Source organism: Hesperophylax consimilis, chromosome 19, assembly GCF_061612785.1.
Source record: "Hesperophylax consimilis isolate HC1 chromosome 19, BYU_Hcon_1.0, whole genome shotgun sequence".
Classification (NCBI taxonomy): Eukaryota; Metazoa; Arthropoda; class Insecta; order Trichoptera; family Limnephilidae; genus Hesperophylax; species Hesperophylax consimilis.
In genome coordinates this window covers 11952673-11970624 of record NC_142854.1, presented here as the reverse complement: position 1 = coordinate 11970624, position 17952 = coordinate 11952673, and the positions used below count along the sequence as shown (strand labels likewise).

General features: G+C 31.0%; 1 protein-coding gene and 1 long non-coding RNA gene across 2 annotated transcripts in view; both read right to left on the bottom strand.

Annotated features, from left to right (window-relative positions):
• The window catches only part of LOC149414816 (arrestin homolog), a 413958-nt gene extending 400419 nt beyond the window's left edge, over window positions 1-13539 (bottom strand). Inside the window, exon 1 of the mRNA XM_089643396.1 lies at window positions 13428-13539. The gene's annotated coding sequence lies outside the window, so the exon portion shown is untranslated. The remainder of the gene's footprint in view (window positions 1-13427) is intronic.
• Window positions 4179-6708, bottom strand: LOC149414817 (uncharacterized). Its single transcript, XR_016303904.1, has 4 exons — window positions 6056-6708; window positions 5395-5556; window positions 5065-5163; window positions 4179-4401 (listed from the first exon to the last, which is right to left on the bottom strand). It is a non-coding gene; the product is annotated as an uncharacterized LOC149414817 (long non-coding RNA).
• Window positions 13540-17952: the final 4413 nt, after the last annotated feature.

The window sequence follows — 17952 nt, the reverse complement described above, 5'->3', positions numbered from 1 at the left end:
TCTTACTGGATCAACATACTACGGGAAGAGGTCAATATATATATATATATATATATATATATATATATATATATATCGTTTTAAATTTTTATATCTTATTTCTTTATATCGGACAACACTTATTGGAACATCTTTGAGTAAACCACCTTTCTTGATCATCCTTTCACATGTGATATATAACGCTATAAATTACGTGGCAACATGTTTTTTTGTGAAATAAATTTAAAATGTGGTCAGCTATTATATATACAGCTATTTTATGCATATGCTCACAAAATTTTCATCATTAAATCATGAACGCATGTTGATCTTTTTTATGAAAGCACTTACTTGATATGCAATGTTGCCAAATCTTTTGTCCTTCTGTCGAGCTTCTGTTTGGACGGACTTGAACAGATTTATTTGTTGGTTGAATATTCGAAAATACGTAATGCATTGGAACGTTTGGCGCGAATATTTAAAATTGCGGGTTTATTTAAAAGTAAAGTTATACAATCAAAACTTATTTATATTACGTTTACAGTTGAATTAATTATTTTAAAATTAGTTTTGTAGAACAGGCTTTTATAAGATATTCTATCTTTTTAATAGCATTAATTTATTATTTGAAAATGTAGATTGATTTACAATTAAAATACCAAAGTTCAATAATATTAGTATTGTGTTTACAGTATTATTGGAAGTATATTTTATAAAATCTGATTTATTTGAGTTGTTTTCTTTCCTTTTATTATAAAATACCTATTATATGATTTTCAGAAAACGATTTTTGTACACAATATTTGTGCTGGTGTATAATAATAACTATTAATACATATTTTGTATTAATAGTTCTTCATTTTTGTTAATTTTATAACCTTAAATATAAAAGTTACAAATCAATGTACACCATAATATGTATGTATAGTTGTAATGTGTAAACTTTCCTAAATAAAGATATTATTATTATTTTTTAGTGGAATAAATCTTTGATTTTTTTTTTACATTTACTCCACACAAGAGGCCCTGAGGATAATAATTTCCCTCAGGGCCTATGTCATCTTTGAAGATGCTGTGTGGAGGGTCTTTTTGAGGAGAGGAAGGAGTGAACATGTGTCTTGAAGAGACCCATGTCATATGAGGGAGGAAACACAGAGGCCGGAAATTTGATCCAGAGCCGAGCCGTTGAACACCGAAACGAGTCGTAGAAACGACCCGTTCTCATGCGACTAATGTTAACCGTGTACATATGTTGGGCATGCATTTGGCGTGTTTCCCGACTATGCTCCGGTGCTGAAGGGATTAATGATGCTAGTTCCTCGGAGCATCTTCCATAGAAATACCGGTAGAACAAGCATATGCTCTAAAAATTGCAATCCGTTTGTTAAGATGGGAGAATCTATCAAACAGACCGCCCGTTTCTGCACAGAGTCGAGGGTTTTTTCAGGTATTTTCGGGCTTCACACCAGAGGTGGCTGCCAAATCCAACCGTGGGGCGCCCTTGTGATTTGTACAGGGTTAGCAGTTGTGTACTATTCAAGTATTTGCGGGCCCTGTACAGTACGCCCTCATTAACCTCAATTAATTGAAATATTCAGAACTGTTTTATAGTGAATTGTTTTATAGTGAATACCTCACAAGAGTCCCAACTGCTCCCGTCTAGAGCCAGTGAGAATATGGCATCCCCAATTGGGGGATGTTGTGTGGCTGAGGGTAAGTGGGGAAGGGAAAGAGGAAGGTGGGGAAGTACCTGGCTATTCAGATCTAGTCACTAAACACGGCTAAACCCATTTGGAGCAACGTTTCAATTCTGAATGGTGGTCTTACACCAGGGCGATACTGGTAGTATCTTCCACTCTGGAACGTGCCGCAAATATACTATATATTATTTTAATTAATTAATTGTGAAATAACACAAATTAATCAAATAAAATTTATTTGCGCACGCCGGGTTCGAACCCGCGACCTTCGAACTAGTTATGTTACTGAGCCATTTTTTTGTTTGTTTAACAATAGCTCCACACAGGAAGCCCTGAGGAAAATATTTTCCCTCAGGCCTATGTCATCTTTGAAGATGCTGTGTGGAGGGTATTTTAAAGGAAGGGAAGGAGAGGAAGGATAAGGGGTGGGTGGGTGGAGTCTGTGGGTCCAGGAGTGACGGACGTATGAATCCATCCCTCCCACTGCGGTGCAAGACGATGTTCCCAAAGAGTTCTGCCTGAAAGGTTTCCCTCAACCTGTCTCTCCGGCCTTCCACGTAGCTGGAGGACACATCCACCGCCAAGACCCGAGCAAACCTCACCCCATGAACCCGGGCACAGTCACCAAACCACTTGGGGTGACCTATGGCAGAGGTGTAGTTATCCAATAAATGGTTCCCGGGGTGGCAGTACCAAATTGTAAATAGATTAGAAGATACTTTCCTGAATGGTCGCCATTCCCCATGGGGTTACCAGTCACGTCTTCCACTCTGGAATGTACCCGGCAGTAGCTGTAGTATAATCTACCATAGCCACATATTGCACAAGTCTTGTGTTTTAATAAAATTTTGCACAAATTCATTGTTTGGTAAAATAAAAACAAATTTGAAAAAATTCACATTTTAATTTATTTATTTTCAGACATTTTTAAAAACTTTCATTAGGAAATTCAACAGAACTAAAACAAACTTTAAAACTAATTAAGTAATGATTTTTACATAATTGCAGTTTAAAAAATATACAATACGTTATACAAAACTGCCATTATCAGAGTTTAACAAAATATATAATAGCAAAATCGAGAGAAACAAAACATACTTAAAAAATAATGAAGTAATGATTTTTACATAATTTCAGTTTAAAATAATATGGAAAACGTCATACCAAACTGACATTATCAGATATTAACAAAATATATAATAGCAAAATCGATTGAAATAAAACATACTTAAAAAATAATTAATTAATGATTTTTACATAATTTCAGTTTAAAATAATATGGAAAACGTCATACCAAACTGACATTATCAGAGTTTAACAAAATAGAGAAATAAATCACACTTAAAAAAAAAATTGCATTCATTTTCAACTAATTAATTTTCCTTATTTAGTAAAATCCTTATTTAACAACATCCCCATTAAAGAATGCCTTAAAATAATTGAAAATATCCTAGAACAATCTAATGTCAACCCAATAATAAGAAAAGAGTTATTCCAGCTCATAAAATTTGCATACAAACAAATTATTTTCTTTTTAATGATACATATTTTGAGCAATTGGACGGACTTCCCATGGGATGCCCTTTAAGCCCACTTCTAGCGGAGATATTTATGGATCATATTGAAAATATTATTCTAAAGTCTCCCTTAGCTAAATATATAATATACTATGTCAGATATGTAGACGATATCTTAATATGTTGGAAAGGCACCAACCGTCAATTAGATATCTTTATTAATTGGGCCAACACTGTTAATAATAAAATCTGCTTCACAGTCGAACATGAGATCAAAGGTAAAATATTTTTTTTAGATCTAACAATTGGAAAGAATAATAATAAACATACTTTTGAAATATTTAGAAAACCAACTTTTACAGACACTACAATAAATGCAAATTCAACTCATCCTTCAGAACAGCCAGAAAATGCAAATTCAACTCATCCTTTAGAAACAGAGGTAATTATCTTTAAAATGTACAAAAAGTACGTTACCTGAGAAAAATCCACATGATCGTGTTAGAGTACTAAAATCATCTTCTATATTATTATGCCCAGACAATTCTGAAATTTCAGAATCTCTAAGAAACTCAAATATTTCATGTATTTAAAAATGAAAATATTGCAAAAATAGCAATGTCTGACCCATTAATATGTTCATATGGGTCTTTATTATTAAGTAATCACACGGAACACCATTTGAATACACATATAACATCGAAGATGAGGGATTTAGCCAAGGTGTATATAGTTATTAAAGAACAGAAACCTTCAATTTCAACCTTTGATTTAGCGTTTGACCCTGTGCATTTTGATGTTTTTATTAAAGCCGTACAAATAAATAGTGGTTACGATGAAATTACAGGTTCTGTAAAAATTCCTAGCATGTCTCAACGACTTTGTACGGCTATAAAAGATTGTACAAAGTCGTTGAGACATGCTAGGATTTTTTACAGAACCTGTAATTTCATCGTAACCACTATTTATTTGTACGGCTTTAATAAAAACATCAAAATGCACAGGGTCAAACGCTAAATCAAAGGTTGAAATTGAAGGTATGTTCGTTACCAGTTTAGTACAATATGGACATGAGTTTTTACGGTCATGCACTCGTGCTCATTTACTAGTAGAAATAGTGCTTCGAGTTGTAGTCGATGACACTTCGATTGCCTCCTGCTTCTCTAAATGATGTTGCTCATCATCGGCGTTGGAAATTTTCATATCTAAAAAGTAACAATACATTATTTAGCTTTCTTTAAACTTAATTAGTAAAACCTCAAATTATAAGAAAGCAGTCATTGTTGAATGAAACACTAGTATATATTGAATTATTTCGCGGATAAGCGATAAGCCGCCATAGCTCAGTGGTCAGAGCTGTCGACCGGAAATCGAGGGGACACGGGTTCGAGTCCCGTTGGCGTTATGTAAATCTCAATTATTTGTACCTATATTTTGTTAACTCGGATATTTTCTTATATTATTTTGTATAACATATATTTATCATATAAGATATAAGATCTGTATAATTAAAAAAATATATAAATAAATAAAGATGTACATTATTATCTGTAAAAGCCCTATGGGCGTTTAAATAAATAAATAAATAAATAAAATATCTTTTATCAGGAGATTTTTCAATGTGGATGAGTGTTTCAGGCGAATAATTATTGCTTTTAAAATAATTATAATTAAATTAAATTATTTAATTAAATGAAGACAATATTAGCATCACTCAATCTAAAATCTGAAACAGAAAAGATACGGTCACATCTGGGACTCGCACCGGACCTTCGGCTTTCTGGGCCGCACCTCTGACCATATAATAATCAAATTATATGTTACGTATTGATTGTTTCAAGAGTATTAAACATGTTTTCTGTAGATACCTGATTCTATCGAAGAAGTAACGTTGTTCGGTTTGTATAGTGAATCATCATCTTCGGACGTCGGCGGACTCCTTTCTAACATTACTTCAGTTTTGGTTTCTAAAATAAAGCATAATATATTATATATTTATCCAATAATAATATCTCAATGTAGTAAGTAAGTCATGTGCACAAATATGAAACCTAACCTAATATAATGACAAAACAACAGACTAATTAAGCATTTGCAACGGAATATTTAATTACCAGCATTTCTGATATTACCTATAACAATTTACTATAAGCTAAGGTAGCTCTGTAATATTTCAGATTATTATCAGTGAATATTACCTGAATCTGAGGAAGTTTCATGGTTAATTTCTTCGCCCAGTATGCTCTGCATATTGCTGATGATTAAACTTTGTCCTTTGGAAATTAGCGAAAAGGGTGAAGACGAGATCATGTCGTCAGTACTGTTTATTGATGTACGTAAATCACTGGTTCTTGGAACATCTATAAAATATCAAGAACAAACACATTGAAACATACATATATGTACCTGCAGTTTTCTGTTTTTGCAAATTTTATTTCCACAAAGGAATTTGTTTAATTTGAATATGAACAAATTAATGGGTGATTATCCGACGTGTAAAACTTCGTTTTAACTTAATTATTTTAAGAAACAACTGTTTGAAAACAAAACATGCTTTTAAATGCATATTTTAGTATAGGAATATGGCTTTAGTTTGATTTGACATTTTTACCACAAGTTGTTAGGTTAGCTTTTTTGAATTTTGTTAATACATAATATATATCTATTATTCAAAATAATTTTACTGCTTGGGTTCTCAAAAAAGAAAGAAAAAAATCATGACCTATATAATAAAATACGGTAATTATTCTGTACTCATTTGATAAGCATAGATTAAAATTGTTAATATTATATTTATTATATTAATTCTATATTTTACAATTTAGGTTATTACCTATTTAGAAATATGTAATAGCTTACCGTATTTAAAATCCATTTCGCAAAGCTGAAAGATTTTATTAAATCTCCTTCGTAATAAAGCTAATAAAACGCAAAAACAAATCAACCTGTCAACTGATTCGTGATATACGAACATTGAATAACGGTAATATTTAATATTATCTGTTAGCCAGTTACAAGTCATTAAGTGTTTCAGAAAACTAACCTGAAGCTAGCTTCAAATGGACCAATACAAACAAACCAGCCTTGTGCTAGCAAACAACATCATTCGATAATGGGCTCTAAATAATATAACTTTAGAGGTTAATTTTGCATACAATTCTTGAGCCTTATAGTTCCTTTCGAATATTGTTTAGACCAATACGCAATGTCGTACGATAATAAGCTCTAAATAATATTACTTTAGAGGCTATTTTTGCATACAATTGTTAAAACATTTAATTACTTTAGAAAATTATTTGTACACCTGCGTTTGACACAAATAACGATGGCAACGTCGCTTTTTGAGATCAATGAAGTTAGTTTAACATACGATAGAAATAATTAACAAAGTCAGGTTGAATATCTGAGATAAAATCGCATATAGGAGCATATCTAATGCTCACGAAAATCGCACTTGTCACATCAAATTGAGTTGAAAATGCCACTGATCTCGTCTCGCCGAGACGATTAAAATGGCATTTAAATCTCAATTTGTCGATGATCAAGTAAGTGCTCAATGATCAAGTAAGTCGAAATGATCCAATAGTTCCGGTTATTTGCAGACGCTAAGATGTACAAAGTGCCGTATCATAAACCTATATATATATATATATATATATATATATATATATATATATATATATATATATATATATATATATATATATACTTGAGTCGAATAATTGATCTTCTCTATAAATTGGTAAGATACCCACACTTATCAATTATATATTTGGGTCGAAGAATTTATATTCTCTATAAGTAGGTAAGATACCCACACTTATATAAATTATAGATATTTGGGTCGATGAATTGATCTTCTCTATAAATAGGTAAGATACCCAAACTTATATAAATTATATATATATATATATATATTACGTTTTTGATGAATTGCTCGGTGAACCACAAAACATTTAAGGCACCGTGGTAGACAGTATATTTATAGCTTTGATTAAAGATTAAAATGGCTTTATCCATATTTGGTGACCAGATCTGAATCGCCAAGTACTTTCCAGCTTCCCTCTTCCCCATATCTCATACAACGTACCCAAATTAGGGCTGCCATAGATAATACCACTGGCTCTGAAAGTTGGGAGCTGTTGGGACTCTTTTGCGGTAAATTATTTTTGATCCGGTAACCAATGAATTAGTATGTCTGTGACCGAAGAGTTTTATGTAAATTATTGTTAATTATTGTATTGATTACACTTCTAGGAAATATTTTTGTTCTCTTTAATAAATGAATTAATTGAAATGTGTACAAATCTACGTTGTTGATTTATAAAGTTTTCAGTATTATGTAGATATACAAGTCAAGAGTTTGACAGACAACCTCTGTGAGCGGCAAGTTCCTCGGCTCCGGACACAGAGGTCGCTTATTCAAACACGGCGTAGATATAAAAAAGCCCAGAAAAATCCCTATTTATGCTAAATCACTATTTTGATTAATCTTTATAACGAACTGGTTTACATTATGAATACCAAAAAATATGCTTTAGATAAATTAAAGGATTTCCTATCGTTTCGCTTGAGTAGAATACAAATAAAATAATAAATTACTTAATAAAAAATATAAATGTAACATACTAAAATAAATATTTTTCCAATAGAAATATATGAACGCGTAAAGGAAACAACTTTTAAAAAATACAGTATTATAGCTAAAATTATCTGTGACAGTTTCAATTGATTAACTTTTTTGCTTTCTTATAAAATTCTCTACAAAAGAAATAAAAACCAGTTTTGTGCTTGAAATCGAACGTTTTTAGACTCCGTTTGACAAGCGATTTTAATGCCTATTATCAACAATATAAGGTATTCCAAGAATATACACATTTTTGGCTTGTAGCTTCCTCTTAAGTATTTTCGTAAGTAGGTACCAAATTAATAGCAGAAATCTTTTGGCATAATGAGCAAAAAGCATTACATTTGGATCAGACTAAATTGGACGATATCTGTATGTAAAAATGAATGCTTCTTTGTTTGTTGTCGCTAAGGAATCCAAAACTACTGGACCGATTCCACTGAAAATTTCAAAGTTTGTTTTTATTAGTGCAAGGAAAGATTAGAGAATGTTTAGTTTGAATTTTAGACGAAGTCGGGGACGTCCGAGAAGACTTAAGCGCTATCTGAACTTACTGCTGAATGAATAAGCTACAGAGTCGAATTGATGTCGATATGATGTAGATTTTCAAAAGAAACAATGCTAGTAAATAGTAGAAAAATCCGATTACGCCCGAGGAAGACTTAACACGTATTTCTGCACTGGAATCACATCCTCTCTTTTCTTTCTTTAAAAACACCCTCCATTCACACCCCCAAACATTACATTGACCCTTAAGGAAATTAGTTTTCTCAGGGCCTTTTCAATGAATACATAATGTGTGTAAAATTCAGTCAAAATAAAATTACTCTCATTATTATAAACTATTAATGGATCCCGCAATGCTTCGCTGTTGGTATTTTAATGTTTTTCTCGGATGTCTTCGATTTTTTCAACCATGCACGACTGTATGCCACAATGTTACCGTAAAAAATCTACGTTACATCGACCATAATACGAATTCGTATCTCATTCCGGGGCAGAGATATTGCGTTAAGTATTCCTCGGGCGTCCCCGACTGCTTCTACCATTCAAACCACTCTATAAACACTCCTGGCACTAATAAGAACAAACTGTGAAATTTGCAGCGATATCGGTCAACTACAATTCGAGTTTCACGAGCGCAAACATAGGCAGACTGAATTTTTATGTACTAAATAATATATTACATAATATTATTGATATTAAGTTTTTTTTTAATACAAGCATGTTTAATAAATGTCCGGTTTTGTCTCTAAGAAATAAATAAACTTCCAGAATCATTACTTCTATTTGGTAATCATACAAAAAGCTTCATTCTTTGGAACACAAATAACAACCGACCCGCACCCTTCATTTGTATTCAAAATTATAAAGGTTTTGATCCACTTTAAGATGGGTTCGCTTAAGGCTTTCAGAAAAAAATACAATTATATTAGTCCGCCATAATACAGGGACATCCCTAATACCCAGCATGGAGGGTTAAAGAATTCTCTAAAAATAACGCCACAATCCTTTCTGCTTATTTTTTTATCATTAAAAAACGTCCTTGAAAATATAATCTGCACCGTTTTATTTTATAAAAAGCAAAACGGTTGCTGACTTTGTGCCTTATAAATTTTATTCAACGTAGGTACCAGTGGCTGTCCGTGACTTTTCAATGAGTGGTAAGATTAAAAATACAACATTAATGATGTTGTAGCTAAAATAAAATAAAAATATTTGAAAACGCACATGAGACCCAACAGCTCTCTACAGCCTAGAGCCAGTGAGACTCTGGCGTCCTCAATTGGGGTATGTTGTGGGGATGAAGGTAGAGGAACGGGGAAGGAGATGAAAAAGAGGAAGGTGGGGTTGTACCTGACTATTCAGATCATATTTCATGCAACGTTTCAATTCTGAAAAGTGATCATATATATATATCGTTTGAGGGTTATATATGACCGGGCGTTCATATTTTATAAAAGTATTTTATCTTTTTTTCTATAACGAGAAAATACTCAATTTTTTGACGTTAGAAAGAAAAACAATAATTCTTTTCAGTTTGTCTCGAATATTTATACTGGAATCCGTTAATAAAATTCTAGAAATAGCCAAAATATAATTCATATTTCGCGCCGCTATCGTAATAATCGGTTTAACTTTAAAAATAATTTCTTGTTTTTTATTATATGAACGAGATAAAAATGAACATACAGTTTTCTTACAAACTCCACAAACAAAATATTTTTTTTCCTTTTTTCTTTAAATAACAATGTACAATAACCATTTAAAAAAAAATAATAATTTTAAATCTCAACTTACACTTATATAAGAAAATTTAACCAATACACATAAATACATGTACCATTTAATCATAACCACGTAAACACCTCAGCACAGGTTCTCCTAGTGAGGTGTTCACGAAACATATAACATTACCCACCACAGTGTCACCTACTCAAACCTACCTCACACCCAGCATAAAACACCATATTAACAACAGTTCTAAATTTATGTATTATATACAAATGTAAATATTGGGTGACACTGTAATGTAAGAATAGAAATAAATAAATAAATTAAAAAAAAAAACAAATTCTTTTTTAAAATATCGAGTTCTCTCAATATTTCTATGATTGGAGTAAAAATTTGGTTAACGTTTTGAACAACATTTTTCACGTTTGATATTCAAATGTTATTATTTAGAAATAGTAATATCTATTTTAAATGCAACCACCGGAAAGATAATTGTATCTAGTTTCTTAAACAGTGTTTGTTTTTACGGAATATTAAAAAAATGGTCGATACTGAGAGTATCTTCCACTCTAGAAATATATTTTTTTAAACTTCAATTTTTCCTTTAAGATTTTCAGGATTCTTTCAGTTTCTGGAAGTGCAGGATCTCGAAACTTATAATCTCCGTATAAAAATAATCTCAGATAGCACAACATCGTTAACATCGTATTCTATAATCTACTCTAACTCGCTGAAAAGTCACGGAACGCCACTGGATATGTGGATATGTATCTACTCTATACCTTAACGCTGGACGGCTGGAAGCCACATTTTTTGTGAAATATCGTTACGAATGTCATTTTGTTCATATTGGAGTCCTCCGGTATACCACTAAATTTTTATTCAGTTTTTTTTTATGTATCTACATATTGTATTTGAATCAAATATTACGATTTTGAGCAATCAGTTTGATTGCAAGAAATCTAATAAAGAAATAGAATGTTCTAAAACACAGGTAGTCCAGTAACAAAGAACCGCTTATACTGATGTCCAAGCTCATAACTAGAGCAAATATTAGAAAAATATTATATATATAAAAGCACGGAAGTCATGAAAGAAATGTGTGTAGAGTTAGTATAACGTCTGCAAGATGTGTAAAGAAATGTGTGTATAGTGAGTATAACGTCAGTAAGATGTGTGAAGAAATGTGTGTATAATCAGTTACGCAGATATACGGTAATTTTAGTCAAAGGACCAAGTTGGAAAAAGGCCTTCAAAAATGCGGAAACCGGTATGTCAGAAATAAAAAATTGGCTTGACAAAAACATACTTACCTTAAACATCTCCAAAACAAAATACCTAACTTTTAGCAAAACCATCACTGGGCAACCAAAAACCCTCCCGCCTTTATACCTACACCCATATACTCCCTCAAAATCCTCATACCGCCTCTGCAAAAAAATAGAACATACTGACAACATCAAGTATCTAGGCTTAACAGTGGACAATAAATTAAATTGGGAACTTCACATTAACTCCCTCATAAAGAAAATCCGAAAACTATCATTTATTTTTAAAACTATAAGAAATATCATGTCACAAAAACAATTAAAAAATGTTTAATTCGCGCTATGTCAAAGCCTTTTAACGTACGGTTTATCAGCCTGGGGGGGAGCCGCTGACAAGTTTTATAAGCCCCTCAACACAACGCATAAAACATTAATTAGGATTATGTTCAAAAAACCTTATATGCATCCAACGGAAAATCTCCTAATTACAAATAATATACTAGATATTAGGAAACTATTCATTAAAAAGATTATTCAAATAAACTGCATAAAATCCTCACCATGCCACGTAACTCACCCACATAACACAAGGGCAAAATCACGAATCCTTCCTAGCACCTTACATCTTCAACACCTTCCTAAAAGAAACCATTTACTGCAACATTCATAAACACCCAAACAGTTTACTTAAACATTTCAACACATGGTTACTACATAAAAAGAGCATGCATCAGCAAATTACTAGCAATCCCTTCTTAGTCTAATTCTCATTCTTTATTCACAAACATGTGTTATGTACATTTATAGTGATTTACTCTTTCTTATTAAAACTGCTTATGTTTTACGCATGCCTAATACCTAATACTGTTGTTTAAAACTATTCTTTGATATGGTATTATTATGAGATTAAGATTTAAATTTTTTAAATTTAGAGTTCCTACGAAATTCCTGTTTTCTTTTTTTTTTTAACTATATATGAATGTAACTATTTATGGAATGCTCCATGTATATATTGATATATGTCTATATTTGTATAAAAAATGTATGTGTATATGTAAACAAATATATGTACCTGCCTCAGAACAGAAACCTTCTAGTGAGACGGGTTACTTTCACATTTGTTATATTAAACATGTCATTGCAATAAACGCCCGGGTTTCCGGCAATTTAAAAAAAAAAAAAAGAGTATAACATCTGTAAGATGTGTGAAGAAATGTTTGTAGAGTGAGTATAACGTCTGTAAGATGTGTGAAGAAATGTTTGTAGAATGAGTGTAACGTCTATAAGATGTGTGAATAAATGTATGTAGAGTGAGTATAACGTCGGTAAGATGTGTGAATAATAATAGTTTGTTTCGGATTATTATTTTTTTTTCATTTAATACTCTGAATTACTTTTGATTCTGAAAGAAAGGGTAGACCAAAAAACACTGAAAATCCGTATAAAATGTAATTATGCAGCCTAAATTTGTTTTAAAAGAAAATTCTCTATTTTAAAAAAAGCCTATTTTTATATTTTTAATTACAAAATACAGTATTAATACCCTAAAGATGTTGTTTAAAAAATTGTTTAAATTTCAATAATTTCGCAAAATGTGACTTTTACGCTTCTAGGTAGGTAACGCTATTAGTTCAATACGTAATATAAACATTTTAATTTTCTCCTTCCTCCCTTACCTATGTAGTTTTCTTCCTTTCTCTATCTCTCTGTGTTTTTGTTCTAGCAGAGTTAATTAACAAAAAGTAATGTTATGTATTAAACTGTGACGATATTTACCCTTTAAATACACGGTTTTAGAACAACCTTCCATTTAATAGATGAGAGTTAAAAAACATTTTTCTTAACATATATTTTTGTAAAGTATTTTTTAAATCTCTTAAAATTTAACAGTCAAATTTCATTAAAAGAAACAAATGGCTTTTTCCCCCGAACATCAAAACCAAATGCTGATATGACAAATTACAAAAATAATTGGTTTTTATAAGCGCTGAAAAAAAACACATCATAAAGGAAATTATAACCTTCAAAAAAGTCTTTGAATTATTTAGTAATGAGTTCTTTGTTTCAATCATCATTAAAGTTTTTTTACAAAATTACTTACCTAGATGTTGTATTAATTAATTCACTACAATTAATTACACTAGTCAACTAAGCACACGTTTTTATTTCACTAACTTTAAATATGTTAAAATCACTTTTGCATGTTTTTCTTTACATCACAATAATATAAACAAAACACAATGTGTATTTATTTTTTGTTTTACGCTTTCTCTAAACTTTTAAACAAGCAAAGATAATAAATACACTCATTAAATAATATTATGGTAATGACTTCGAGTCAAGGTTGTTAGGGTATTATTTGAGCGAGTTGCTTGCACCTGCGAGAACGCGTCTATACCGCCCGCCGAACAGATGTGTACTGCCGGTGGTGGATTCCTATTTTTCAGGCGCACACTGCACAATGGTCTCGACACGCTGCGCAGAACTGAAATTAATGTTAGCCGTATAATATTATGGTTCTACCAACAAACAGTGCTATGGACAGTAATACTGCTAATTCTGTTGCTTTTGTGTGCGCTTGGGTCAAGTATGAAGTATGAAGTATTATATTGCTTTTTCGATAGTTAAAAACCGTTTTATGTTATTTCGTGAAAAAATCTATGAAACACAATTTTTCATAAATTTTTTATAACATTGTTAATATATTCTTTTTACATTAACTGCACAAAGGAGGTCCTGAGGTAAATAATTTCCCTCGGGGCCTATGTCATCTTTGGGGATGCTGTGTGGAGAGGAACTAGTGAACGTCTTGAACAGATCCATGTTGAAGGACGGAGGAAACACAGAGGGTATTGCTGATTTTTTTTAAATCCGTTAAAAACGGGAAAGCTTGTCGTTTCCTAGTAAGCTTTTATACTAATTCATAAAATATCGAAACACGCGTTCATGCATCTGCGTTTGTCCTGATAGTACACAATGACGAAATGCGAACATGTTAGAATTTTTACGAACACGTGTTCTGACATCGCCATAACACATTCATGTTTTACTGATTATTAGGAAACCTGTTGAGTTTTTTAGGAAACCTGTCAATTTATTCGTTAAACACCTACAGTCCCGTTTTTAACCAGAATACGAATAATTTGAAGAGATTCTCAATAAATTTGCAAAATTTAAAATTATTAAGTTTTCTCCGTGTTAGAACGAGTCGAAAAATGCACATATGTTGGGCATGCGTTTGTTTCTATAGCATCAAAAACTGTCGAACGTTTAGTTCTGGCGTCATGAAATTGGCAAAGATAAGAAGTCGTTTGAAAGCGCCCATGACACTGACACGTGCAAATCTACGAACAACATTAAAATTTCCACAGATTTTGTTGATATTGTTTGTTCGTTTCTGTAGGATCAAAAACGTTCGAACGGTGAGTTCTGTCGACATGAAATTTTATAGCTTTTTAAATGTAAGTTTTCTAGGTTAGTATAAATATTTTAAGCCTGGTATCTCATTACTGTTCTAGGATATAGACCATCTAATTTTCTATTCTTCAATTTGAAAAGTTAAATATTCGAGGTAGTAGTAAAACACGTTAGAATACAAAATACTATTATTTTAATTTGCCACGAAAATACATTCCTATATACGACACATAATATTTTTATTGATTAAATTATATTATAAACATTGACAGTTGACAAACTGATATCAATCAGTTTAACGGGACTTAATAGTAAAAAAATGTATTTTTGAAAGTTAATAAATGATAAAAAAAGCAAGAAAGAAAACGATAAAATATTCGAAGGAATAGTAGACCCGCGTTATATGCGTGTAATCCAATTTTAGTTTTAAATAACTAGTTCATTTAATTTGGTGAAAGTTTGCTGACCACATTTATTTAAATATTGTTGTTGCGCCCGCACTACGCAAATAAAATATTAAATTGCATTTTTTTTTAATTTCCAGAAGCCACACTATACTTACCAAAGATATAAGAATTTCTAATATATTTGGTAAATATTATTTCAAATAATAGAATTTCTAATATCTTTGTAAGTATAAGTTCTAATAGTAGATTTTCTAATATCTTTGATATCTACCTACCTCCGTTTTCATTTTTTACCTGATTTTGGTTCATAAGTCCAACCTCGGTAAAAATAACATAAACATTTTAAGTTCTACTGAATTAGTTTCTCTAATTTTTTCACGAAATTTCACTGAATTTCACGAAAACCATACCTAATAACGTGTAATATTTTTCTAAACATGTTCGATTTTAACGACTTTATCTTTTTATCTATTAGAGATAGAAAAAAAACTGTATATAAAAAAGTTTTAGTAAATTTGGTTTTCTACTTAATTTGTCATGCTACGTTTTCCGAAATTTGCATTGGAATCAAGGTATTTTAGAAAAACTAGATTGTACGGCGATATTGGCAATTTTTTTTTAAAAATAGCAATGTGAGCACAAACGTGCCAAGGTCGATAACTTGCATTTTACGATAGGGAACTAGTTTATGCTCAAATCGGAAAAAAAAATTCAAGTAGGTGCAATAAGTTTGGAGAAAATTCTGAAATTATCATTATCAAGGTATAAATACATACTTAATACAATAAAATTGGCGATACCCGTGGCGTGCATTGCTGTATGATCAGGTAGTAATAAGTACAAAACACAAGAAATAACAACAAACACGTACAATAGAAACACTAGATCTCATGGTCAAAAACTTATCCAACAAATAATTACTAATACAACTTTTGGGCAAAAAAGCTTCTTATATCATAGTATTAAACTCTACAACAAAATACCACTCACACTCAAAAACCTCAACACTTTAACATTTAAATCTGAAATAAAAAGCTGGATACTTAACATAGGAAGATTTGAAATAGAAAATTTACTGAAATCAAACACAGATTAAAACAGAATCAACTGAACTATACCAAAAAACATTTCATAAATATAACTATACCAAAAAACACTTCATATATATATCAAAAAATATCTTACTTATTTTAAAATTATTAAAAAAAAAATTATATTGCATGATATTTGTTCATAATTAAATTTATTTGTAACTTTGATGCAATATTAATTTTCTTATAATTAAATTATACATAATATGTAAATGGAATCCTCAGCACGGGAGATCCCAGTGAGGATATCATTATAATATCTATTTGTTACACAAAAAAAAAGATAGTAAAACACTTATTATTATTATTATTACAATCAAAAATTAATGCTTATTTTTTTTTTCACCTGTAAACAAACAACTTTATTTTGTAGGAAAGTCTTTGTTAGTGCTAAATTTCCCACTAGATGGCGTCGAGACATATTATCTACATTTGTTGGTGAAATATTTTGAATTGTTATTTTTTTGATGATGAACAAATGTTTATAATAATAATAACACATGTAGGATTTCGAAAGATTTTTTAAATATTTATTTTGAGGGAGTTATCAGTAGGATTTATAGGTCCAATTAGAAGTTCTACCGAGGCGAACCCTCTGATATTAAAATATCTGGAGTCGGTGAATTATTTTCCCATTTGATCTGTGGTGATTTGACGTGTTGTTTTTGTATTATTTTGTATTTATTATGCTTATTTTGCACTTGCATAATGTGGATTGACTAGATGATGTGTGGAAGGGCTTAGTGTTTCCTGTGGGGAAGATTTAACCCGGACATATGGTCGGAAATTGAAAAATAAATAATTAATTCTTTATTCCAGGATGTGGGGAGGTGAGTGTAATCCCACACATCCCATAGAGAGTAGAGAGAGTATAATACAAGGTTTTTTATGCATAGCACAAAGGATAACAAATTATTATAAGCAATAATTAGTCGCTTGAAATATCGTAAACAAATTATAAATATCTCCCGAGTAAAAGAAGAAGAAGAAGGCACGGTTCAATTCCCGTTGGCGGCATTTATTTTTACTCGGGAGATATTTTCAATTTGTATAAGATATTTAAAGCGACTAATTAATTATTGCTCACAATAATTTGCTAACCGAAACCATTGGTTTAAAAAGTTGGGTTACTAAAATGTTTATCAAAAAGGAAGTGCATTATTTCGCAATCAAAAGATCGCAAGTAGCATTGCTTATTATCTCTTCTTAGTTTGCAAGGACCAAATTTGTTCCCCAAGATATATTGCTTTCGAAGCGAGGCAAGGTTTGGTTATAAAATTGACACGTCATATATTTTTTTATGTTTTTTTATAGCGAGTATTTAAAAATTGTACATACAAAAATTATAGTGAATATATGTAGCGCCCTTGAGGTGATTTTGCACAAAAACGGCGCTATACAAGTCAAGCAATTATTATTATTTATTATTATTATGGTAAATTGTATTTTTTAGGGTGATCTGTTCTGAGGCGGACTAAAATTATTCACTTCTATTTTTTTTTTTGTTTTCTATGTCGTTTTTAATGTTTTTTTCATTAATCTCTTTCAGCCAGATTTTTATTCTTGATTTGTAATCATTAAACTTTTCTATTCGCTTTATACCTGGGGGAAGGATGTTGCAGTTTTGTGTCAAAATAAATGTTGTTTCTTTGTCATTTTAATGTAGTTTTATGACTTAGAATATTTTTTAATGTTAATGTGTTGTGTTATA